At 38.1% G+C, this 27,300-nt stretch overlaps 1 protein-coding gene and 1 pseudogene across 5 annotated transcripts in view; both read left to right on the top strand.

Annotated features, from left to right (window-relative positions):
- On the top strand, positions 1-26,386 carry LOC119620152 (transmembrane protein 192-like; annotated as a pseudogene).
- Positions 1-27,300, top strand: part of SMAP1 (small ArfGAP 1) — a 186,528-nt gene that overhangs the window by 625 nt on the left and 158,603 nt on the right. The window lies entirely within an intron of this gene.

Below are 27,300 nucleotides of genomic sequence, written 5' to 3' on the forward strand. Positions count from 1 at the left end.
ATGCTCGGACCCTCCACAGGGCTGGGGGTAGGAGCGGGGCTGGGAGCGCGGAACCGGACGCGGGTCTGGGCAGAGCTTAGGTTAGAGAGTTGCCCTCCTAGCTCTGCTCATAGCTATCTCCGTGGGTGGGGCCGCCCTTAGGTCTCGATCCCCTCTTCTGCCCTCCGGTGTGACCACGTCCTCCCTCTCCGGTCTCGGATTCTTGGTCTCCCAGACAGAGCCCTACCTGCCTGCCCCACCTGACAGCTGTTGTACAAGGCTCTTGTCTCTGCCTCTTGAAAAAGAGTATGGTGATCTTTTTCTGTGGATTTGAGTTTTACGGAATAAATTAATTGGAGAAAGGTCTTTATTAGTAGTAGTGTTGTTTTTTAGTCTGGTTTTTAGCCAGAATGAAGAGGAATTTCATTACATGAATCTCTTGGAGGACAGTGGGTTTATATTTCTGAAGATTTTAGTAATTAGGTTTTCTCTGATCAGCTAGTTTGGGAGAATAGGTGGACACTGATTTGTCTACCTCATAAATGTTGAAGGTTCATTTTAAAGATCTAGAGACAGAAAAGACCTAATTTTAGTTTGTTCAGTTGGAGGGCTTCTGCCTCAGCCTTTGAAATAGATATACTATTTTTAGCTGCTATATTTTGTGTTTGGAGATCTGATTTATGTTTAATGTCTTGCAAGTAATCTCATCGGAAACATTTCTAATTTTTTTTTTTTAAAGAAATGTCTTGTGTAGTTAATAAAAGATTGCGTCTATTTTTAATTGGTTTATTTCGTTATTGGGCGAGAAATAGGGTAGTTCTCCAAAGCCGGAGACAGCCTCTTTGGGAATGGCCTTTAAGATTTCTGTGTTCTTTGACTTAGACTCTTCCTGAAGCTTTCCTGTGCTTTCTCAATACTATATAAATGAGTCACATTTCAGTAGGCTGGTAATATTTGACTAGACTGAGCCACATAGCATCAGCAGGTTTCTTCACTGTCATAACAGGTACTGAATTACTGAAAGAATCAAGTGGGAATACTGTAACTAGATTATTTTTATGAAGCAGTTTTCAATATAGTAACTTGATGGAGTCAAAATTATATTTAGCCTGTGTAACCTTTTCAGGTGATGAGTTTTTACAAAGTGCATGCCTGGTTCTTGTAATATTTGTTTTCCTGGTAACTTGATTGTGTGTGGCTGTTGGGGAGTTCTGTACTGTATTGAGGCTCAGTCGCTTGCTCTTCATGGACTGCACTAGTAAAACACTGAAAAATGGTCTTTTAAAAGGCCAAGAAGAAGAAAGAAGCTGAAGTTAAAAAGTACACATTTTGTCATTTTGAGTAATAACATGATTAAGTAGAGATGCTGGTAAATATTAAATCTGTTCCTTAAAAATTGAATAGTAACAGTTTCAGAATTAACCTTCCTTCATCTACAGACATCGTTAAAAGTAATTTAATTTTTGTTCAAATTTCTGTTTCCAGAAAAGTACTTTATAAAATCAGATTTTCACTAGTGCTTTCTAAAATAATACAGATTTTTAAAAGCCGTTATTAACCATGTTAACTTTTTTTTTTTTTCATTTACTCTTTTGGGGTGGGGAGAAGAGAATCATGTACTTCTTAAATTAGGATCAAAAGTTTTACTTCTTTGGACCTGAAGAATAGGAAGTATTCATTTTGCTCAATGTTTGTATTGCCACGGTATATACTGAATGAATGTGTTTTGTATTTTGGTTTTGTCTGGTCTTTTGTTGGTTTACTTGTTTTGAGAAGTGAGGGATGTGGGAGAGAAGAGAATGGTATCAAGAGTATAAGGGTGCAGCTTGAAGGGCATGCACTCCACAGTATAATTTACAAGGATTTTTGTTGTTGTTGTTGCTACTAAATCTAGAAGAATATTAAAATGATCTTGTAAATTATTTCAATGTGTTATCTTGATCTTTCAGGCAAAAAATCACAGGTAAGGCCACTTGTTGGTTTAATTAGACTTGATTTCATAGTTGTAACTAAAAATTTTGACATGGTAGAGCAGTAGATGTAAATATATTTTCGCAGTTTTTGAGTATTTGGTAAGGTTGAAGTATATTATGGAGGCTTTTTTAGTAGAATTTTCGGCTTGTTACATGATTTTGGATCTATATGCTAGGATGACATAATAAATGTAGTACTTTTAAAAGATATGTTAAGGATCTTACTTTACAGCTCGGTTACTAAGAAGTTTCATTCTGTGTATGTATTGATGTTTTCTTCACTGTCTAGTAAATTGCATCAAACTTTTCATGTACTGTATTTCAAAGTTATTTCCCAGTTAACTTAATTTTCTTTCTTTTAAAGAAGCTTCTTCCACTGATCTTTGGGAATATGTACCGAAACTAAAGCTTAGGATTTGAGGTCCCTGTATTATCTTGCCTTATAATAGTTGGTAGAGGTATGTCAATTGGGTTTTGACATTTTCTTACTGAATCACCAGCTTGTGTTTCCTGGATTGATAGTATTTAAGAAGCAAGGAAGGAGAAAAGGATGGCATAGGCACCAGTTTCCTGCTCTTGATGCTGCTCTTACCAAATCTGTTGAACAACTGGGGAATTTAAGAACAGGCAGATGGAACTACTCCTCTTCTCTCCTAGCTACATTCATGACTCAGTGGGAGTTTAAAGCAGCTCTTGTTGGTTATTAGTTGGTGACACTTTAGGGAGCAGTGAGGACTGAGAACGCCTTGCCAGCTTCAAGGTTAGTTTTCAGTATTTAAAGTGTTGTCTACAGGTAATCCTAGCTTTGATTTTTTTTTTTTTTTTCCACTTCTGTATTCTTTCACAGGCTCAGAACAGGGCATCTTGTGCTGGACATCAGGAGTGGCCTGAACTAGTGGGTAGGGCTCCTAGAAAACGTCACTGGGCTTGGCAGGCACCACACTGACATACCCCATGCTTGTTAATGTATATTTCTGAGATTTTAAAAATGCAGAAATGCATTCAAGATCAGCCTGGCCAACATGGTGAAACCCTGTCTCCACTAAAAATACGAAAAATGTTAGCTGGGTGCGGCGGCAGGTGCCTGTAATCCCTACTCGGGAGACTGAGGCAGGAGAATTGCTTGAACCTGGGAGGCGGAGGTTGCAGTGAGTGGAGATCGATCGCACTGCTGCACTCCAGCTTGGTTGACAGAGTAAGACTCCATCCCGGGGAAAAAAAAAAAAGCATACAGATATAATTCACATTGAGACGTTTCTTCCCACTGTCTGCTCTCCCTAGCCCCTGGCAGACACCATTGCTTGTTCTATCTCTATAGGTTTGCCTGTTCTGGATATTTCATGTAATACAACATATGGACTTTTGTTTCTGACTTTCACTTCATATGTTTTCAAAGTTCATTCATTTTGTAACGTGTCGGTACCTCATTCCTTTTATGGCTGAATAATATTCCATTGTATGGACAGACGACAATTTATCCGTCTATTGATGCATCTTTTACTAGGTTTGATTTTGAGCATATTTAAATTGGTATGAAAGTGAGTCTCTTGCACATTCAATTTTGGGTAGTCAGAAACATAAGGTTTTTTAACTCTGGAGATTGTTTTGTTTAGTCTGTATGATACTGAGAGGGTAAGCTCCTTGCTCACATCAAACACTCGTTTCTTCATTCCGCAGATCTTGAGTTGAAGACACACTGTTAGATACTGTATTAGGTAAGAGAGCTAAAAAAATTTGTAAGACCTAAAGGAGTTTGTTTAGTGTGGGTTTTGTTTTTGCAAATAAATAATTCTAAAATAATGTGCTAAGTACTTGTAATAATGGTTGTAAGAAATAACTACCTCTAAACTTATTTTAGGCTGTTGTTCCCCTTGCACCTTGACTTTTGCCCACTGGTGGTCTTTACAGTTCCTAGAATGCTGTTTCAAGACCTTCGCACGTGCTGTTCTTCTGCCTGGGAAGCTTTCTAACAAATTTTTGCCTGCTCAGCTTTTGCTCATCTTTCAATTCCTGCTTAAATGTCTTTTCAAGGGAAATAATTCTCCTTGATCCTCTGAGATTAGATTAGATTTCCATTTATAGATAAAAGACAACACCCTGAATCTTTTATTGTACTTATCACAATTATAATTAAACATTATTTAGGTGATTATGGGGTATACTATATCCCTGTTGGATTATAGCTGCAAGAGAGAACAGATCTTGTTTATCTTGGTTAGGGTAGTATCCCCAGTTTTCATTACATGTGGTAGGTAAATGTAACTTAGCAAATATTTTTTGAATGAATGAATGTGTGAATGAATGAGCACAGAGCCCCAGGCAGGCAGTAGGGTATGTGAAAAGGAGTGCACCTGTGAAAGGGAGTGGCATGTGGAGTGACCCTGTTGGGACAGTCACAGAAGGAGTCTTCATTTGAGCTAGGTTCTGAAGGTGGAGTGGGATTTCATCAGATAGAGAAGGAATTAAAGGACACAGCTGCACACACAAATGTACCAGTATGAAAGAACAGAAGAAGTTTCCATATGGCCCTTACTAGATAAGCTTTCTTTAAGCATGAGCAGTTTTGGTAGTCTCAGGTCAGAGGAAGAACTGGGATAGTGAGGATTGCAGGCAAATCCTGAGTTAGGAGATGTTGTACAGTGGTCCAAGAAGAGGGTAAGAGAACCTGAATTCACACAATGTCAATGTATAAGTCAGGGTATAGAGCAGGAAACAGATCCACTGTAGCTATTTTCAGGAATCAGGTACTTACCAAGTCCTTGGAAAGGCTGGAGGAGGGAAAGTCAGGGAACCACTACTGAACTGCTTTCAAGGCCACGCATACCGCCACTGCTACCACTGCCCCGCTGTCATAGCTGCTTCTCACTCATGAAACTGGCATGCTGACTGGGGAATAAGGCCAATGGTGTTGCAACCACTTTAGGGTCTGTAGATGTTTTTTGTTAGTTGCCCTTCTTGTAGGAATGTAGTCTCTGTCCCACTTGTGCTTTCCATGTGCAAATAATTGGCAGAACCTAATTATGTCCAATACCTTGCTTTCAAGGGAGTCTTTTAGCTTTATAACCTTTTCAAAAAATATAAACATGTAGAGCCCATTTGATTGCAAGAGCTAATCGAAGAGTTCATGTTTTTCATTAAGTCTTCGATATTTTAGAGTTGTTACATTTTAAAGTGTAGTAATTTTTACTAAAAAGTAAAGTTCACCTTGGGGACTGGTGTTTATTATGCTGTTGATGCTTATAGGACAAATTTATATAAGTAAAAGTCTGATTATAATTCACTTAAAGAAATTTGTCAATCTAAAAGTTTCCTCAGAATGTGAAACTTCAGTCTGATGGGTCTGTTGTTCTTGTAATTCTGCTGATCTTGAGGTTTTTCCTGATTGTGCAGAGCCGTGGTATCAGAGCTGGGATGGAAACCATTGGTCTCTGACTCATCAGTTTAAAACTTGGGCAGCATGTTGTCTCCCCTCCTTTTGTTCTTCACAGTTCTTCTTTGCCTTTTTTTGTTTGTTTAACGTAACACTTTCAGTACTTAACTTCGTTAGTTAAGGAGACTTGCATCTCCTAAATTGTTGTTGTACTATATATATATGTATATATATCTTTCTCCATCTTTATTAACCTATAACGGACTTGAATCCATGCTCTCTTTAAGGCAGAGTGGAATATTTGAAATTATATACTTTATAAACTCAAGGCTTTGGCATTTTTTTTTTTTTTTTTTGGTACAGGTTCTCACTCTGTTGCTGGGCTGGAGTGCAGAGGTGCGATGTAGGCTCACTGCAACCTCTGCCTCCCTCGTTCAAGCAATCCTCCCACCTCAGCCTCTCAAGTAGCTGGGACTACAGATGTGTGCCACCACACTTAGTTAATTTTTGTATTTTTTGTAGAAACTATGTTTCATCGTGTTGCCCAGGCTAGTTTTGAACTCCTGGGTTCAAGTGATCTGCCTACCTCAGTCTCCCAAAGTGCTGCAATTACAGATGTGAGCCACCACACCCAGCCCCTTTTGCTTATTTCAAATTCTTCTACTAATAGTCTTTCCAAGGATTAGAATCAAGCCATTTTAGTTCAGTTGCTCAATTTTCTCAATGCAAGAAGATCAAAGAAACTTGGAGGCCATTTTGTAATTATTATCAGAAGAGTTGACTGCCTTACGTTCTTACCACTGTAACAGAGTTAATTTTACAGACATTTAGTTTTGTTGATAAATCAATATTTTCTGGGCACTAAAAAGATTAAGTACTACGTTAGATACTACTGTGTGTGTTAAAAAAGTTTTGGATGCCGGCTGCAGTGGTTCACGCCTGTAATTTCAGCACTTCGGGAGACTGAGGCGGGTGTATTATCTGAGGCCAGGAGTTTGAGACCAGCATGGCCAACATGGCAAAACCCTGTCTCTACTAAAAATTCTGAAATCAGCCAGGTGCGGTGGCGGGCGCCTGTAGTCCCATCTACTCGGGAGGCTGAGGCAGGAGAATTGCTTGAACCCTGGAGGCGGAGGTTGCAGTGAGCCGAGATTGCGCCACTGCATTCCAGCCTTTGTCAAAAAAGACAAAAACAAAAAGTTTTGGGTTATAGTTGTCTACAAGTTAATTAGAGATCTCAGTAGACATGAAACAATTACCAGTTCTAATCTATGCTTACATTGGTAGATTGATTAGAAGTTAGAGATAGGATAGCTCCATTGTGACCTGGAGAATGTTTAAAAAAAAAAAAAAAAAAAAGAAGCAAATAATAACGTTACATATATGCTCACAAATTACAGTTTTTTAAAAAATTTTTTATTTTTACAAGAGATGATATACTTCACACTTTACATATGTTAACTCATTTAATCCTCAAAACAACCTTTGAGGTAGGTAATATTATTATCCAGGAACACAGAACTTAAAGTAGTGGAGCCAGGAATTTTTTCATTAAAAAAATTTTGGGAGGCTGGGAGCAGTGGCTTACATCTGTAATCCCAGCATGTTGGGAGGCCGAGGTGGGTGGATCAGTTGAGGTCAGGAGTTTGAGACCAGCCTGCCCAACTTGGTGAAACCCCATCTCTATTAAAAATACAAAAATTAGTTGGGCGTGGTGGTGCACGCCTATAATCCCAGCTACTGGGAAGGCTGAGACAGGAGAATCACTTGAAACCGGGATGCGGAGCTTACAGTGAACTGAGATCATGCCATTGCACTACAGCCTAGGCGACAGAAAAAAAAGCTTGGATTGGGGTGACTGGCACTTTTTTAGGAGCTGGGGATTAGCAGGGAATAGTTAGATAAGGTTCATGCTCAGAAGGATCTATTAGTCATTGGTGTGGAGAAAAGAGTTAACAAAGCAGGCCTCACAGCGGTTGGCTAACATCTGAGGGGGATCTTGGGGATGATCCCACCACCCTAAGTGATAAGAGTCTGTCACTGTACCTAAGTTGTTTGTATAATGAATGTGGTTTATGTTGAATATCTGCTTTTCTTCTGGGATTCTGGAATTGGCATATGTGGCAGGCAGGGGTACCTACATGACCAGTCTCCCTAATAATCTTTGGCCCTGAGTCTCTGATGAGCTTCCCTGGTTGACATTATTTTACATGTGTTGTCACAGCTCACTGCTGGGAGAATTAAGCGTGCTCATTGCAACTCCACTGAACGGGAGCACCTGGATGCTTGCTTATAATTTCCCCTGGACTTTTTGTGCCTTTCTGCTTTGCTGATTGTGCTTAGTATCTTTTTGCTATATTAAATCATAAAGATGAGTACAACTGTATATTGAATCTTTTGAATCTTCTTAGCAAATGACTGGACCTGAGGTTGGTCTTGGGGACCTCGAAGCATAATTGGTAATATATATTTTCTTCCAGTATATTATACAGCACATGTTGGAGCCTCAGTATATTTCTACTGGCTCTAGAACCTAGCCTGCTATTAAGCGTACAGTCTGGAGGAGCAAGGATGAGCATTAGAGGCTTTTATAACCTGGGAAAATTGTGATTTTATTGAGATGAGATAGGGATGGGAATCTGAACTGTGGAGTCAGTATTTCAGCCCAGGAGATCTAGCCTGTGCTGTTAACTATGTTTGATGGTAATGCTAGATAAAACACCTGTTTTTGTAGTAGAAATTTTGTGAAGTAAGAGATTGTTGTTGGGAAGACTGTCGCTTTCAGCTAACTTAAGGTTTTTCTCAGATTATTGCCAAATACGTTCAAATGTGGGCAGTATCTTCATTTTAGTTTTCCTCCTTGCATTTAAGTGCAGAACCACCATAACTTCAAAATACCAATTTAAACAAATTGAGATTTTTATCTCATCACTAAACTTTATTTTATTTATTTATTTTTTCCTTTTTATAGAGACAGGGTCTCATGCTGTTGCCTAGGCTGGGGTGCAGTGGCGCGATCATAGCCCACTGTGGCCTCTAACTCCTGGGCTCAAGTGATCCGCCTGCCACAGCCTCCCGAGTAGCTAGGACTACAGTCTTGTCACCATGTCTGGCTAATTAAAAAACTTTTTTTTTTGTAGATTGTGGTGGGGAAGGGGCCTTCCTGTGTTGTTTGGGCTTTTAAACTCGTGACCTCAAGCAGTCCTCCCACCTAGGCCTCCCAAAGTGCTAGGATTAGAGGTGTGAGCCACTGCACCTTGCCTAAACTTTATTTTAGGAACTTACTGAGTCCACAGATAAGTGCTTTAGTGTTTTTGTTTCTTTGTTTTTTGTTTTGTCTTCCATATATATTTGCATATATATATATTTTTCTTTTTTTTCCTGTTTTTGCAGCTATATCCTTAGGTCAGATACTGGTCGTATACCTGGGCTTTTTAAACCATAGAAACAGCATGATAGAATTGAAAGAACGCTAGCTTGATTGAGCAAAGCTAGGTTTCAGTCCAAGCTTTGCCTCTGCCTTGCTTAGTGACCGATTGTCCTTGTTCTCTTTAATCCTTATTGCAAAGATTTATTTCAACCTTATATGATCTGTATTCTTTCTTGAATCCCAAACCTTGTCACTTCTATGTTGGTATTTACTGGCATAGTATTTTTACTGACATAGTATTTTTTACTGACATGAAAATTGTATTATTGAGAGTTTATTTTTTGGGTCCTATTGAGATTTGTATTGTCATCAAACTTATAGTTTTTATTTAAAGCTTTTCACTGATGATTTAGGTCTTGCTGAGCAAATTTACCTGGTATTATCTTTAATTATCCCAAGCTATATCGCACAACTCATAGGACTCTTCCCCACAGATTGAGGAGTCCTTTTGTCCTTTTGTTTAAAACTTTTTCACTGTAATGCTTTCTTACTATTAATGTCAGTATTTTCTACCTCAGATGTTAGGTACAATTGTGTTTAACTTGGAGTGGCATTTAGTTACAGTATCATATAGAAGTGATTTTTAAAAGTTTTTCACATAAAACAGAACTTAAAGTGCTCTTGGAAACATTTTAATTTTATGTTCACATATATTTTGAGTGATAAATGTGAGGACCTTGAGGGTCCAAAGGAAACAGAATTAAAAGGAATTCTAATAATCTTCCCTTCTCTGTGGCCCCTATACCCCAGCGATTTTTGGTCTCCATTTCACCAGAGATCCAAGTGATTGATGGTAGACCTTCAGATGTCTGTCACTGATCTTTTATAAAGAGTGCCTTTCATTGAGCAATGATGAGAAAATAAGGGGAATTCTGGAAAGTAATATTTGGGATAGCTTTATCTTCCATCGTAGGAAAATCCATAAGAATTATGGTTAGTCTAGGTGTTGTTTAGCTCACGCATTTCTACTCCTGGAAGTTGCTTTTGGTGTAGGGTGATGATGGTGCACAGTGACAAAAAAATTAACAGAAGATTGTTTGAGTGAAATGATCGTCACCAGTATATTCATTTCCTGTTGCTGCTATTAAAAAACCCACAAACTGAATGACTTAAAACAACACAAATTTTATCATTTTAGCAGGTTCAAAAAGAGTATGATTGAGCTAAAGACAAGGTGTTAGCAGGCTTGCATTCCTTCTGGAGGTTCTAGGGGAGAATCTGTTTTCTTTTCCAGCTTGGAGAGGCCACCTGCATTCCTTGGCTCATGGCTCCTTCCTCCATCTTTGAAACTAGCAGTGTGTCATCCTTGATTCTGCTCCTCCTTGCCGCCCACTTTCACTGTTACATCTTCTCTGGCACTTTTATGACCCCTGTGATTACATTGAGTTTATCTGGGTAATCCGGGACAACACTGCCATCTCAGAGTCCTTAAGTTATTCACAGAGAGTCCAAGGATAGAACAGGACATCTTTGGGGGCCATTATTCTGCCTGCCAAAGTGGATTTGTGATAAAAATTGTTTACGGAATCTAGATTTTTTGTTTGGTTTTTTGTTTTCTTGAGGCAGAGTCTTACTCTGTCACCCAAGCTGGAGTGCATTGGCACTATCTCTGCTCACTGCATCCTTCGCCTCCCAGGTTCAAGCGATTGTCCTGTCTCAGCCTCTGGAGTAGCTTACAGGTATGTGCCACCACACCTGGCTAATTTTTGTATTTTTGGTAGAGACAGGGTTTTGCTATGTTGGCCAGGCTGGTCTCGAACCCCTGACCTCAAGTGATTCACCCGCCTTGGCCTCCCAAAGTGCTGGGATTACAGGCTTGAGCCACCGTGCCTGGCCAGAATCTAGATTTTTATAAGTGGTACTGAGTTGGATGTATTTAAGATGGTATAGGTTGATGAAGTACTACTTAAATTAGCCTTTCTCACAGGACCTATTTAAAAATACATGCATGCAAGAGTCGTTTAACGATCTCTTTGCAATGTTATCATTTATGTAGGAAATCCTAAGAAACTTACAGAAAAGGGATTAGAATGAATAATTGAGTTTATTAAGTTTACAGAAATAAAGTGACTATAGAAAAAGTAACTCATATACTAGCAACAAGTAATTGGAAGCTGAAATAAAAATTACGATTTACAATAGCATAACAGTATGAAAACTGTGGGATAAATTTAACAAAATATGTGCAAGACCTGTATACCGAAAATTACAGAAGATTGCTGAGAGAAATTAATGAATACTGTACCTAAAGAAGTGGAGAGAGATATCAGAGATACCATGCTCATGGATTAGAAGACTCAATATTTTTAAGATGTCATTTCCCTCCAAATTAATCTCTGGATTCAATATTATTCCAGTCAGGATCTCAGAAGCCTTTTTTTGTTGCAGCTGACAAGCTGATTCTAAAATTTTTAATGAAATGCAAGGGACCTTCCAAAATCAAAGCATTGAAGAAGAAAAAGAATGTTTGAAGTCTTACACAACCTGACTTTAACAGTTGTTAAAAAGCTACAGTTATCAAAACAATGTGGTATTGGTGTAAGGGCAGACATAGATCTGTGGCACATAATACATAGTCCAGAAATAGACTCACATATTATGGTCAGTTTTAACAGAAGTGCCAAGGTAACTCAATGGAGAGAAAGGATAATTTTTTTCAACAACAACAGAATGTATAATACCTTGAATCTTACCTCACGCCATTCACGAAAACTAATTTGAGATGGATCTTAAAACTAAATTTAAGAGCTAAAACTATAAAACTGCTAGAAGAAAATATGGGGGAAAATCTCTGGGACCTTGAATTAAGCAAAGGATTCTTGGATGGGACACAAAATTATATTCCATAAAGTTAAAATTGAGAAAATGAACTTCATCAAAATTAAAAACTTTTGCTTTTCAAGAGACGCTTAAAAGTCATAGACTGGCTGGGAAAAATATTGTATCTGGTAAGGACCTTTATTCAGAATATCTAAAGAAATAATGCAACTTAATAATAAGACAAAGTTAAAACAAGCACTTGAATGTTCACAGCAGCTTTATTCGTAATAGCCAAACACTGGAAACAATTCAAATGTCTATCAGTTGATGAATGAATAAAGAAAATAGTACATTTGTACAGTGGAATAATGTTTTGCAATACAAAGCAATGAACTAGTGGATGAGTCATAAAAACATTCTGTTTAGCAAAAGAATCTATACACAAAAGACTATATAGTACAGATTACAAATACATGGTTTTCTTGGTTTTTGTTTGTTTGTTTGTTTGTTTTTGAGATGGAGTCTCTCTGTGTCTCCCAGGCTGGAGTGCAGTGGTGTGATCTCGGCTCACTGCAGCCTCCACCTCTTGGGTTCAAGTGATTTTCCTACCTCAGCCTCTCGAGTAGCTGGGATTACAGGCATGCGCCACCACACCCAGCTAATTTTTGTATTTTTAGTAGAAACGGGGTTTCACCATGTTGGCCAGGCTCGTCTCGAACTCCTAACCTCAGGTGATCCACCCGCCTTGGCCTCCCACAGTGCTGGGATTTTGGGCGTCAGCCACCGCACCCAGCCATAATTACATGGAGTTCTATTAAATAAAAGGATAAAACTTGTAGGGACAGAAAATAGGTCAGTGGTTGCTAAGGATTGGGATGAGGGAGTTTATTTAAACAAAATACAGTGCATAGGCTAGGAATGGTGGCTCACACCTCTAATCCCAGCACTTTGGGAGGCCAAGGCAGTTGGATCACTTGAGCCCAGAAATTCGAGGCCAGCCTTGGCAAAATGGCGAAACTCTGTCTCTACAAAAAGTAAAAAAAAAAAAAAAAAAAAAGCTAGGTGTGGTAGCACGTGCCTGTGGTGCCAGCTACTTGGGAGGCTAAGGTAGGAGGATCTCCTGAACAGGTCAAGGCTACAGTGAGCCTGATTGTGCCACTGCACTCCAACCTGGGCAACAGAGTAAGACCCTGTCTCAAAAACAAAAACAAACAAAGAAAAGACAAGACAAATACGTTGTTTACTTCTTTTGCTGATGTTAACAGTTACTGTAGATTATGTAGCAGTTTCTCAATTCTTTTATTTGAATTTTTGTAACATATACACTCCTAAAGTTTTTTTCCTCTTCCTTGAAAATAAATTTAATGATCTGAGTAAAGACTTTGCAGAAGTGATACACTTCTTGATACTGGTTTAAAGAATGAAAAATCTTTGGTGCCTTTTTTGTGTGTGTGTTTTTTTTGTGTGTGTGCCAAGTCAATTAGAATACTAATGAGTGCTTTGAAAACATTATGGAAAACAGTGGTTTAATGTTTTTTCTTGAGGACTTGTGTTATTCATACACAGCTCTAAAGTTGCTTATGGAATCTTTAGAACATCAGGTTTTTTGGTGCCTCTAGGTGCAGGATTTTCTATTAGGTGCTAATAGGGCTGCGGGGATAACCAGTAGGGGTTCCTTTTTCGTGACTAAGAGCAGCAAGCTCTCTAAGAAGCAAGTGTGGCGTATTTAGGTAGTATGTTAATGCAAGGTTTAGAGAAAATTTAAAATACAAATGAAATGGTTAGCTTTTGACAGGAGAAAAAAGATCAGGAAGACTATGGAACAATTTGTAAGAGAGTAAGATGGGTCTGAAATGTGAGGGGACAATTAGCTGATGAAGTCATTTGCTGAGAATAAGGATAGTGGGACATCATAGGGGATTTAAGGTTATTCTTTGCACAGAATTTTTTTTTTTTTTTTTTGAGATGGAGTCTTCCTCTTCACCCAGGCTCGAGTGTAATGGCGCTATCTTGGCTCACTGCAACCTCTGCCTCCTGGGTTCAAGCGATTCTCTTGCCTCAGCCTCCCAGGTAGCTGGGATTATAGGCGCCCACCACCACACCCAGCTAACTTTTGTATTTTTAGTAGAGACGGGGTTTTGCCGTATCGGCCAGGCTGGTCTCGAACTCCTGACCTCAAGTGATCCACCTGCCTTGGCCTCCCCAAGTGCTGGGGATTACAGGTGTGAGCCAACATGCCCGGCCTTCTGCACAGAACATTGGCTAATAGTCAGTGTTTTAAAATAATTTAAAAATTTGTAAAAATAATCCCTCTCCACTAATTGGTATGTTTTCTAACTTTTGTGGTTGCATATACTGCTGCTACAAAGCTTTGTGTGCACACTTTTTTCTTCAGAATAAAATCTAAAGTCTATGTTAAAGAGTATACCAGATTAAAACCTGTTTGATCTGTATTGCCAGAAGTGTTGGGACCAGTTTACTTTCCTACCACTACTATCTAAAGAATGGCTAGGCGAGTGCTGTGGCTAATGCCTGTAATCCTAGCACTTTGGGAGGCCGAGGCGGGTGGATCACTTGAGGTCATGAGTACATAACCAGCCTGGCCAACATAGTGAAACCCTGTCTCTACTAAAAATACAAAAACTAGTCAGGCCTGGTGACACACGCCTGTAATCCCAGCTACTTGGGAGGCTGAGGCAGGAGAATCGCTTGTACCTGGGAGGCAGAGGCTGCAGTGACTGGAGATCGTGCCACTGCACTCCAGCCTGGTGACAGAGTGAGACTTCATCTCAAAAAAAGAGTTGCTGACTTATTGTACCCAGTCTGTTACTGGGCATTTGTATTTTTAAAGGCTTCCTTAATACAGTTGGTGAAAATGTTATACTATTTTGCATTTTCTTGATACTCTTACAATTGAACTTTTTTTGTTTGTTTGTTTGTTTGTTTTTTGAGACAGAATCTCACTCTGTCACCCAGGCTGGAGTGCAGTGGCACGATCTCATCTTATTGCAGCCTCCACTTCCTGGGGTCAAGCAGTTCTCTGCCTTAGCCTCCCGAGAAGCTGGGATTACAGGCGCCCGCCACCATGCCTGGATAATTTTTTTGTATTTTTAGTAGATGGGGTTTCACCATCTTGACCAGGCTGGTCTTGAACTCCTGACCTTGTGATTCACCCGCCTTGGCCTCCCAAAGTGTTGGGATTACAGGCGTGAGCCTCTGCGAATATTGAACATTTTTATTGTGCTCATTGGTCATTTCTATTCTGTTAGGATTTGCCCCTATATTTTGGGAGGGTGGGATTGGCACCCTTTTCACATTTCTCTCTTGACCAGTCATTGGGCCAAGAGAACACAAAATTCCAGACAACATTCATTCTTCTGGGTATCCTGGTAGGCTGTACCATTCATCTCCATATTGCACCCATAAGACCGTGAATAAGTGGGTTGAGCATTTTGGAAAAATATTTTCAGTTTCTGATCTCTATATATATTTTAGTAATTATGGAATTGTTGAAAGTTTAGACATAGAAGAGACCTGTATGGTATCTATTCGAGTCTCCTATACTAGAGAGATAAAAGAGGCTAAATGACTTGTTCAAAGCAATGGAACGGTGAGAGAACATGGGAGTGAACCCAAGTCTTCTGGAAATCTGTCTGTTACTTTGTCAGGTCGCATATTAATGTGTTACCCTTGACCTTCACAAAAGACAGCACCCAGCTTTTTAATCTTTTCATTCTCTTTAAATTCAGTCCATGTGCACAGTTAGAAGGGAGGTAAATTGTGGGTTTTTATGCTTAATCAAACTGTTACCTATGTAATGGCAGTATATTAAGAAGATAATTAGTTATCAGAGTGAGCAAGGATTATCTATTATTTAACCAGTTTATTCAAACATAAATTTGGCAGTAATGTAAACGTGTTTTCAAAATTTGGGATGATGTTTGTTGTCATCTACAATGTTAACTAGGAACAAATGGTTATCTCTTGATATAAATCTGTAAATAGCATGGAAAATTAAGAGGTATTTGTAAATATTTTTGTGTTTGAGAGATTGTACAGATAGATGGAAAGCACTAGAGCATTGGTGAAGGGGTGAACAAAATAAAGAGGGCTTTACTGTACTTAATCAGATTTTTGAATATTTAAGCTGATTTTTTTTTTTTTTTTGAGATGGAGTCTCGCTGTGTCGCCCAGGCTGGAGTGCAGTGGCCAGATCTCGGCTCACTGCAAGCTCTGCCTCCCGGGTTTATGCCCTTCTCCTGCCTCAGCCTCCCGAGTGGCTGGGACTACAGGCGTCCGCCACCTCGCCTGGCTAGTTTTTTGTATTTTTTAGTAGAGATGAGGTTTCACCGTGTTAGCCAGGATGGTCTCGATCTCCTGACCTCGTGATCTGCCTGTCTCGGCCTCCCAAAGTGCTGGGATTACAGGCTTGAGCCACCGCGCCCGGCCGCTGATTTTTTTTAAGGATTCTTAGTCACCTGGGTAAAGAAAGAAATTTAAATTTGACAAGGGGTAAACTTTAAGACCATCAGGTGAAACAAGGATTATGGATTCTTAGAAATTAAACTTCATTTCTCCTTTTATTTTGTAACATACTAATGACCACCAAATCCTTAAATGATCACCAAAGTTCAACTTCTTTGCCAAAGTCAGCTAACACTTAAAATTTTCAGGGGAATGAATGCTGCATGTGTAGATTTTATTAGTTCCTTAAAGAACTTTCTAAGTTTTTCAGTGTCCTTATGGTATTTTGAACTTGTTTACATTTTTATTCCTTCTACCCAAGTTTACACGATAAAGTAAAAACACAGTAGTTATATGGTAATATTTCCTCTGTAGTATTCTTCCTCCAGTTGTCTGTGGGTTGGTAGTCACTGCTCTTTTCTCTTTGAGAGGCAGGCTAGTTTGATAGGGGAAACATGGGCCGTGAAAGCTCACTGCTCTGTTTTGAAGGCTCAGCTCTCCCACTGCCGGCTCTCATTTCTTTCATTCCTTTCACTCCCTCCCTCCTTCTTCGTGGTAGGAGTGTGGTATTTAAACTTTATGAGCCCCAGTGTCATTACATGTAGAATGGTAATACCTGTGTCACAGGGTTGTGAGGATTAACTGAGCTCGTGAAGTAATGTCTGGCACAAAGTAAGGGTTTGATACATGAGTAGGTGTTTGGTAATTATGCCAGGTCTTAGTTTTTTTTGAGCACTCATTCATTTTATCACTTTGCAGGAAGCATTTGTGAATTATATTTTGTTTGGTAAAAAATGTAATTGAACAGATTCTGAGACTAGGCCAGTGCAAAAATACTTGATGGAAGCCGCAGGAAGATAAAGTAGTTAATACTTGTTTTTTTTTTTTTTTTTTTTTTAACTTTTTATCTGCTGGTTCACTAGAGTAGACATTAGTGAGGGATGCACAGCAGAAGCCCTACCCTGTCCTGCCCTGAGGAGCCTTTACTTTAAAGAGGCAGGCCGTAAACACAGAGTGTATTCTGAAAAGGGTAGCACAAGCATTAGATGTTAAATAAATTCAGAGAAAATAAAAATCACCAAGAATGGGGGTTAGGGAAGGTTTTTAATAAAGGAGGTAGTTCTTGAGGAAGAGTGGAATCAAACTTAAAGGAGAATGGTGAAATTATTTCATGTAGGAACAACCAGGTAAACAGGTTTGTGCATATACTTAGTGGACGTGCTTTGTACGTACCTTTCTGAAGGCAGGTATAAGTACTGGGCAGAAATGTCCGGAAGAAAATAGACAAAGGGACAATTGTTAATTTGGGAGTTATCTGCATAGAAGTGTTTCCTAAAGTCCTATTACTCGAGTCAACACTTTTAACCAGAGGGTCAATGATGAAGACTTTGTAGAGAGGTGATGGGATGAAGTAGAATCGTCCCATTCTTTGAGAAGGAAGACTGCAAGGAAAACCAGAACAGAGAAGCCTTGGGAGAAGAGTTTTTTTTTTTTGTTTTTTTTTTTTTGACATAGAGCCTCACTTTGTCACCCAGGCTGGAGTGTAGTGGCATCACAATGGCTCACTGCAGCCTCAAACGCCTGGACTCAAATGATCTTCTTACCTCAGCCTCCCAGGTATCTCGGACTACAGATGTACGCCACCATGCCCAGCTCATTTAAGACATTCTTTTTGTAGAGACAGTCTTACTTGCTCTGTTGCCCAGGCTGGTCTTGAACTCTCGGCCTCAGGTGATCCTCCTGCCGTGGCTTCCCAAAGTGTTAGGATTATAGGCTGAGCCGTTGCACCCTGCCAGGGTTTTAAGTAGGGGATATGGTTAGGAAAATTAAATGCAATACAGAGGATCAAAGGAACTAGAAAAGGCCATTTGATTTTTGTATTTTTTGGTAGACATTAAAACTATTTTCTAAGCTCTTATGAAAATTTCTGTTGTAAAGCTAAACCCAAATTGCTTCAGAGTCTTGTTTTTTACCTGCTATGCAGTGCAGTAAGATTTAAGAAAGTGAATCTTTAGTATTCTAATGCTCTTCTTAGGCAGTCCTTTGCCATTTTAAATGCCTTTGCCACGTCTCATTGCTTGTTTTGTTTTCTGTGTTTAGTTTACTTTTGAAACAAATGCTTAATTTCTCTTGGAATTCTGACAGCTTATGTGGTCTGTAAGGAAAATTGTTTGGAATTTGTTTTGTAGCGGAAGGAATGTTATTAATATAGGTGTAAACGGCCCTTGAAATAAGGCTTAATGGAACTTTTGTCAGAGTTACTTTGTTTTATTTGAGGGATTATAGTTAACTCTTGAATAAACTGATATAGTTGACAAAAATTGGTTTCTGGGAGACTTGTCGGGATATTTTTGAAAAAAATATGTTCTTTTTTTAGCACATTTGCTTTCTTATCTTACAGAAGTATAATTCTTTTTGTGTAAATGAATATAATAGTGTCTTTTGATTTAGTACAATTGGGCTTCTTAAATATTTGAATATGGTATACACCAAGTGGTGGTTTTATAACATATATCTGCCCTCTGCTGGTCAAAATGCATTATTGCTGTGAATTTAATAATTAGTAATTTCTTTGACTATAATAATACTCTGTAATTTCAAAAGTAGGCATAAAACTGAACTTGGGAAAAAATACCCTTTTCATTTGAAGAGAATACTCTCTTTGGGACAGTTCTGCACAATGAATTATTCTGCCCAAAATGCCAGTAGTGTCCTGATTGAGAAATATTGACCTAATATATTGATGATGATGATTTTTGCATTTTGGCTGTCTCTATGTGTTTTTTTAAGTTTCTCTGTAAGTTCTTGGTTTGTCCTGTCGAATGTGGAAGTCACTAGCCATAAGACTATTTAACCGAATTTAAACGTTCACTTTCTTAGTTCCACTAGCCATATTTCTAGGCTTAATAGCCACTGTGGCTAGGAGCTAATGTGTTGGATAATGCAGATTATAGAATGTTTCCAGCATCATGGAAAGTACAGTTGGACAATGCTGTTTTAATTTTTAAATTTACCATTTTCTTAAATTTGTGATGAATTTCTTTGCCATGTATTCTTTTCACATAACAGCAGTTTCTCAAAAAACAATTCCAATTAACCAAGGGAAATATATTTTGTAGGATTTTAGGTTATTAAGATTTTGTTGTACCATGTAATTTGCTGTAACATTTATTGCTGAATGATTATAGTACATTTTTCTCAATGTGGGGCATTGAGTATTTCTAGTATTTTGCTCCTCTGTTTTGAAGAGTTAAGTTAGGTTAAAAATAATGGTCATTTTTTTTGGACACCATTTGGTTGAGATAATAGCTTCTTTACCCTTTTGGTGCATGTTTGGGATGGAAGGAAAGCTATAAATCAGAACATACGTAGAGAAACTATAATGTGTGAATCACAGTTGAATATATGTTGGATGATTAAATATTAAAAAATACATAGATACTTGATCCAGTTTCTCCTAATGCTAACATCTTGTAACATTATAGACGAATGTCACAATCGATATACTGATGTTGATACAACCCACCAATCTTACCGTGACTTCTACAGTTTTGCTTGTACGGTAATGTGTGTGTGTGTGTGTGTATTTTTATACAATTTTATCACAAGTGAAGATACATATATCTGCCACCATAGTCAAGATATGGAACAGTTATATACCACAAGAATCTCTTGTGTTGCCCTGTTGAAACCACACACATTTTTCTCTGTCCCACCCCACCCATCCATTCCTAACCCATAGCATCCACGAATCTGTTTTTTCACTTCCGAAATTTTGCCATTTCAAAAATGTTATATAAATAGAATCATGCAATATGCAACCTTCTGGGATTGGCCTTACTCAGTGTAATTCCTTCAAGACACATCCAAGTTGTTGCGTCTGTTAATAGTTCTTTTCTTTTTATTAAATAGAATTTTGTGATATGTTTGTACCATAGTTTGTTTAACCATTCACCTGTTGAAGGACCTCTGAACTGTTTGTAGTTGTTTAGTATTAAAAATAAAGCTGCTGTTACATTTTTGTATAGATTTTTGTGTGGATGTAAGTTTTTATTTCTCTGATAAGTGCCCAGTAGTGCAGTTTGCTGGGTTGTATGGCGATTGCATGCTGAGATCCATAAAAAAAGTGCCAAACTTTTCCAAAGTGGTTGTACCATTTTATATATCTAATAATGATGTGAGCCATTTAGTTTCTCCATTTCTTTGCCAGCATTTGGTGGTGTGACTGTTTTTTATTTTAGTCATGTTAGATGTGTTGTAATAGTGATATTGGTTTCCATTTGGATTCTCCTAGTGGTTTATGGTGTTGAACATCTTTTCATGTGCCAGTTTTCACTCTGTATATCTTCTTCAGTGAAATGTCTGTTCATGTTTCATTTTCTAAATGGATTTTGTTTTTTACTGTTGAGTTTTGAAAGTGCTTTATATATTCTAGATACTAGTCCTTTGTCAGATATGTGCAAATACTTTTTCCTACTTTGTAGCTTATCTTTACATCCTCTTCACATGGTCTTTCATAGAAGAAAAGTTAATTTTGAAGAGGTTCAATTTATTAATTTTTTTTATGTACTGTGTTTTTAGCCAGTCTAAGTACAATTTGCCTAACCCTAGATCCTGAAGATTTTCTCCTATGTTATTTCCTAAAAGCTTTACAGAGATATGTTTTATATTTAAGTCCATGATCAATTTTGAGTTGCATTTTATATATGATACAAGGAATGGATCAAAGTTATTATTATTATTATTATTTGCATATGGATATATTTGATCCTTTGAGAACAATTTTTTTTTTTTTTGAAACAGAGTCTTACTCTATCACCCAGGCTGGAGTGCAGTGGTGCGATCTTGGCTCACTGCATACCCTACCTCCCAATCTGGTTCAAGTGATTCTCATGTCGTGCCTCAGCCTCCTGAGTAGCTGGAATTATAGGCATGCGCCACCACGCCTGGCTAATTTTTGTATTTTTAGTAGAGATGGGGTTTCACCATGTTGGCCAGGCTGGTCTTGAACTCCCGACCTCAGGTGATCCACATGCCTTGGCATCCCAAAGTGCTGGAATTACAGGTGTGAGCCACTGTGCCCGGCCTGAGAACCATTTCTTGAAAATATTAGTCTTTCTCCTTTTGCACCTTTGTAAAAAAGTAAATTGACCATATATGTCCAGGAGGGAGCGCTTCTGAAATTTATTATGTTCCATTGACCTGTTTCTCTGCCTTTATGCCAGTATTGTACAGTCTTTATTACTGTAGTTTCTTAATAAGTCTGGAAGTAAGGTAGTGTAAGTCTTCCAACTTTGTTATTTTTTTCAAAATTGTTATGGCTATTCTAGGTTACTTGAATTTTCATAGGAATTTTAGAATCGCTTTGTCAGTTTCTACAACTAATCTTAGATTTCAATGGGGAATACTTTGAGTCTGTAGATCCACTTGAGAGATAATTGACATCTTTATTAATAGAGTCTTCCAATGTGAACAAAATATATCTCTCCAATTATTTAGATCTTATTTATTTTTGCTTGGCAGTATTTTATAGTTTTCAGTGTATGGGCCTTGCTTATTTTTTGTTAGATTTTTCCATAAGATTTTACTTTTTAATGCTATTGTAAAAGATGTTTTTAAAATTTTAATTTCTGATTATTACCGGTATATAGAAATACCGTAGGTTGCTGCACACTTACATCTTGCAACTTAGTTAACCTCACTTATTTGTTTTCATCGCTTTTTTCGTGGATTCTATCAGATCTCCTACCTAGACAATTACCATCCTCGAATAAAGGCAATTTTTGCTTTTTTTCCAATGTGAATACCTTTTATTTCCTTTTTCTTGTTTTATTGCACTGACTAGAATCTAGTAAAATAGAAGTGGTGAAAGTGGACTTGCTTGTCTTGTTCCTGATACTAAGGGAGAAAGGGTTCAGACTTTATCTTGTATGTAAAAGTCTTACAGATACCTTTTATCAGGTTGAGAAAATTTCCTTTGTTGCTAGTTTGTTCAGAATTTTCATCAGAAATGTTTGTTGAATTTTATCAAATGCTTTTTTGCATCTTTCGAGATGATCATATAGTTTTTGAATTATTATTTTTTGTTTGTTTTTTGAGACAAGAGTTTTGCTCGTGTTGCCCAGGCTGGAATGCAATGGTGTGATCTCGGCTCACTGCAACCTCCGCCTCCTGGGTTCAAGCGATTCTCCTGCCTCAGCTTCCTGAGTAGCTGTGATTACAGGCATGTACCACCGCGGCCCCCTAATTTTGTGTTTTTGGTAGAGATGAGATTTCTCCATGTTGGTCAGGCTGTTCTCGAACTCCCGACCTCAGGTGATCTGCTCGCCTTGTTCTCCCAAAGTGCTGGGATTACAGGCGTGAGCCACTGCACCTGGTTGTTTTTTAAATTCTTTAATATATTAAACTGCATTGTTTTTCACACATTAAACTTTGCATTCCTGGGAGAAACTACACTTGGTCGTGATGTATTACCCTTTTATATATGTATTTGAATTTGATTTGCTATAATTTTACATATTTTCATGAAGGGTATTAAACTGTAGGTTTCATTTCTTGTGATATCTTTGTCTGGTTTGGTATCAGAATAGTTTTAGGCTCACAAAATGAATTAGGTAGTATTCTCCTCCTCCCCATTCCCCTCTTCCCCACTATTTTTTTCCCCTCAATTTCTGGAGGAGTTTGTATAGAACTGATACTCTTCCTTAATTGTTTGGTAGATTTCCCCAGTAAAGCTATCTGGGCCTTGAGTTTTTGTTTGTTTTTTTGCTGAACAGATTCAGTTTGTTTAATAGATACTAGGCCATTCAGGTTATCTTTTCCTTCTGGAGAGAGCTCATTTGTGTCTTTCAAGGAGTTGGTGCACTTACAGCATAAAGTTGTTTATAATATTCCCTTGTTATGATATCTGTAGAATCTGTAGTAATGTTGCATCTCTGTTTGCTGATATTGGTAGTTTGTATTTTCTCTCTTTCCTCTTCAGCCTGGCTAGAGATTTACCGATTTTATTGATGTTTTTCAAATAATCAGTTTTTATTTTCATTGACTTTTTTGTTGCCTTTTGGTTTTCTACTTCACTGATTTTTTAATTTGTATGGGTACATATAATAGTAGGTGGATATATTTATGGGGTACATGGGATATTTTGATATGGGCATACAAAGTATAATAATCACATCAGGGTAAATGAGGTTTCCATCACCTCAAACATTTATCATTTCTTTATGTTACAAACATTCCAATTTTACTATTAGTTATTTTAAAATGTGTGATAAATTATTGTTGACTGTAATCACCCTGTTGTGTTATCAAATACTAGATCTTATTCATTCTAACTGTATATTTGTACCCATTAACCATCTCAATTCTGTGGCCCTCTGCACCAACCTCTTCCCAGTTTCTAGTAATCATAATTCTACTCTCTATCTCTGTGAGTTCAATTGTTTTAATTTTTAGCTCCCATAAGAGTGAGAATGTGAGAAGTTTGTCTTTCTGTGCCTGGCTTATTTCACTTAACATAACGTCCTCTAGTTCCATCCATGTTGTTGCAGATGACAGGACCTCATTCGTTTTTATTGCTGAATATAGTACTCCATTGTGTATATGTACCACGTTGTCTTTATGCGTTCCTCTGTTGATGGACACTTAGGTAGCTTCCAAATGTTGGCTATTGTGAATAGCAACACAATAAACATGGCCATGCAGGTATCTCTTCAGTATAATTATTTCCTTCCTTTTGGGTATATACCTAGCGGTGAGATTGCTGGATCATATGGTAGGTCTATTTTTAGTTTTTTTGAGGAATCTCCATACTGTTCTTCATAGTGGTTGCACTAATTTGCATTCCCACCAACAGTGTCCAAGGGTTCCCTCTTCTCCACATCCATGCTGGCATTTGTTATTTTCTGTCTTTTGCTTAAAAACCATTTTAACTGGAGTGAGATGATATCTTATTGTAGTTTTAATTTGCATTTCTCTGATAATCAGTGATGTTGAGCACCTTTTCATATACCTGTTTGCCATCTGTATGATTTCTTTGGAGAAATGTCTGATTAGATCTTTTGCCCATTTTAAAATCAGGTTATTATATTTTTTCCTATGGAGTTGTTTGAGCTCATTATATATTCTGGTTATTAATCCCTTGTCAGATGGAGAGTTTGTAAATATCTTATCTCATTTTATGGGTTGTCTCTTTACTTTGTTGATTGTTTCCTTTTTTGTGCCAAAGCTTTATAACTTGATGTGATCCCATTTGTCCATTTTTGCTTTGGTTGCCTGTGTTCGTGGGGTACTGCTCAAGAAATTTTTGCCTGGGCAGAGTTTCCCCAATGTTTTCTTTTAGTAGTTTCATAGTTTGAGGTCTTAGATTTAAGCCTTTAATCTATTTTGACTTGAATTTTGTATATGGCGAGAGATACGGGTCTAGTTTTATTCTTCTGCGTATGCATATCCAGTTTTCCCAGTACCATTTATTGGAGAGACTGCTCTTTACCCAATGTATGTTCTGGGCCCCTTTGTCAAAAATGAGCTCCCTGTAGATGTATGGATTTATTTCTGGGTTTTCTATTTGATTCCATTTGTCCATGTGTCTATTTTCTTTCTTTTTTTTTTTTTTGAGATGGAGTCTCGCTCTGTTGCCCAGGCTGAAGTGCAGTGGCGTGATCTCGGCTCACAGCAATCTCTGCCTCCTGGCTTCATGCCATTCTTCTGCCTCAACCTCCTGAGTAGCTGGGACTACAGGCGCCCACTACCACACCCGGCTAATTTTTTGTATTTTTAGTCGAGACGGGGTTTCACCGTGTTAGCCAGGATGGTCTTAATCTCCTGACTTCATAATGCACCTGCATCTGCCTCCCAAGTGCTGGGATTACAGGCGTGAGCCACTGCGCCCAGCCTATGTGTCTGTTTTTATGCCAGTACCATGCTGTTTTGGTTACTATAGCTCTGTACTATGATTTGTTTTTGTTTTGGTAGGCCGTTTTAGAAGATCTGTGATTCCTCCAGTTTTGTTCTTTTTGCTTTGGGTTGCCTGGGCTATTCTGGGTCTTTTGTGGTTTCATGTAAATTTTAGGATTTCTGTGAAGAATGCATTTTTTTTTTTTTTTTTTTAAAGACAGAATCGTGGTCTGTCGCCAGGCTGGAGTGCAGTGGTGCAATATCCGCTCACTGCAACCTCTGCCTCCCAGGTTCAAGTGATTCTCCTGCCTCAGTCTCCTGAGTAGCTAGGACTACAGGTGTGTGCCATTACAGCCAGCTAATTTTTGTATTTTTAGTAAAGGCGGGGTTTCACCATGTTGGCCAGGATGATCTCCATCTCTTGACCTCATGATCCACCCGCCTTGGCCTCCCAAAGTGCTGGGATTACAGGTATGAACCACCTTGCCTGGCCATCATTGTGTTTTAATAGGGATTGCATTGAATCTGTAGATTGCTTTGGGTAGTATGGACATTTTAACAATATCAATTCTGACAGGTGGAGAGGCCAGGTTGGCTAAAGCTTTTGCCTCCAGCTTTGGAAAATGACATTGGGGGAAGGATGGAGGGGTTGAGAAAATGAAAAACTGTGAGACCTGGAAGTTGATTTGAGACTCATACATTTAAAGCAAAATTGGTTAAAAATGTAAGGGGTTTCTTGGATATCACTCAAAGTATTGAAGATGACCCAGCTCTGGATACCCAGCTTCTCTTAACATTACTCACTAGAAGCTCATTTTAGACCCTGATTCTTTTTCCTACAGTCGTCATAGAAAGTCTTCTCTTGTTTATTCATGTTGTGTTACTTTTAGCGTTTTTAACAGATGTGGTTTGTTCTTACCCTAATCTAAATGAAGACAGGTGCCCAGGATACTACACCAACCCTCTTAAAGTTCAAATGGTCGTAATCCTTGGGAAAGTTATTTTGTGGTGGATATTCCATTTACATCTTGAATGGTACATCCAGTATCACCACAGCAAAGTCAGAAATCGAGGCTATAACTTGATCTACTGATGTATAAGGCATCTCAAGAAATTTGCATTAATGATACACTCCACTGGTAACAATAATTATCTTCATACTGTGTTGCAGCAATTCCTTCCTGGAACCCAGCAGATCAGATTATATCTTGATCTCCTTCTGGACATCCTGGCTCTGGAGCTGATCTGTTTTCTAATGTGTCTGCTCATTTACACAGTGAAAATCTGGAAATTTAATAAAGCTAAATCATATCCTGATGTACTTGAAGAGGGAAAAATCTATACATAACCCAGCAGTATTACCTTGGAAACTGGATTCAGAACTATTTGAAACCTAGAAGAAATTGTTGAAAAGCAAGGAGACATAGTAGTATATATGAAGTGACACAATGAAGTGTTGAGTGACTGTTGACTCTCACTTCCTTGGACCTAGCCTGTTAGCCAAGTAGAATGTGAGAGGCTCACAGTCTTGACAGCAATTGCAGAGGAATCCAGAGTAATCTCATGAGCTGCTATAGAGAATTGCAGCTTTTGCTGGGATAACATTTTATAATTTTTGTTGGAAACCTGAATTTGGTTCTCACCTGTGTAACTGTATACTATATAGGGTTTGGGGGTAAAGGTACCTTGTAGACGCCTTGATAACTTGAGGATAATGTCTGTTGTTTACTTTTTTGAAATTATTTAACTGCTTGGTTTGTCTTAGGATCAAAGGTATAATTTAAACAAAACAACAAAAATCCAATGTTGAATCTTTCAATCCATGAACATGGAATATATTTCAGTTTTTGTGTCTTTTTCAGTTTCTTGCATCAATGTTTTATTCTATTCACTCTGGAGATCTTTCATTTCTTTAAGTTGATTTATCTCACTGTATTTGTAGCTATTGTAATGGAATTACCTTCTTGATTGCTTTTTCTGATTGTTTGCTCTTGACAAGTAGAAATGCTACTGATTTTTGTATATTGATTGTGTATCCTACAACCTTACTGAATTTGTTTATTCTAATAGTTTTTTTGGTAGAGTCTAATTTTTTCCAAATATGAGATCATATTACCTGCAGACAAGGATACTTTGACTTTTTCCTTTCCAAATTGGATGCCCTTTCTTTCTCTTGTCTGATTGCTCTAGCTAGACATTGTTTGACTGTTATGTTGAATAACAGTAGTGATAGTGGGCATCCTTGTCTTGTTCCAGGTCTTCGAGGAAAGGCTTTCAGTTTTTCCCCATTCAGTGTGATACTAGCTGGGGGTGTGTCATATATGACTTTTATTGTGTTGAGATATGTTCCTTCCATACTCCATTTTTTTGGGATTTTTATCATAAAGGGATGTTGAATTTTATCAGAATCTTTTTCAGTATCAGTTGAA

This window comes from Chlorocebus sabaeus, chromosome 17 (assembly GCF_047675955.1).
Source record: "Chlorocebus sabaeus isolate Y175 chromosome 17, mChlSab1.0.hap1, whole genome shotgun sequence".
In the NCBI taxonomy this organism is placed as follows: domain Eukaryota; kingdom Metazoa; phylum Chordata; class Mammalia; order Primates; family Cercopithecidae; genus Chlorocebus; species Chlorocebus sabaeus.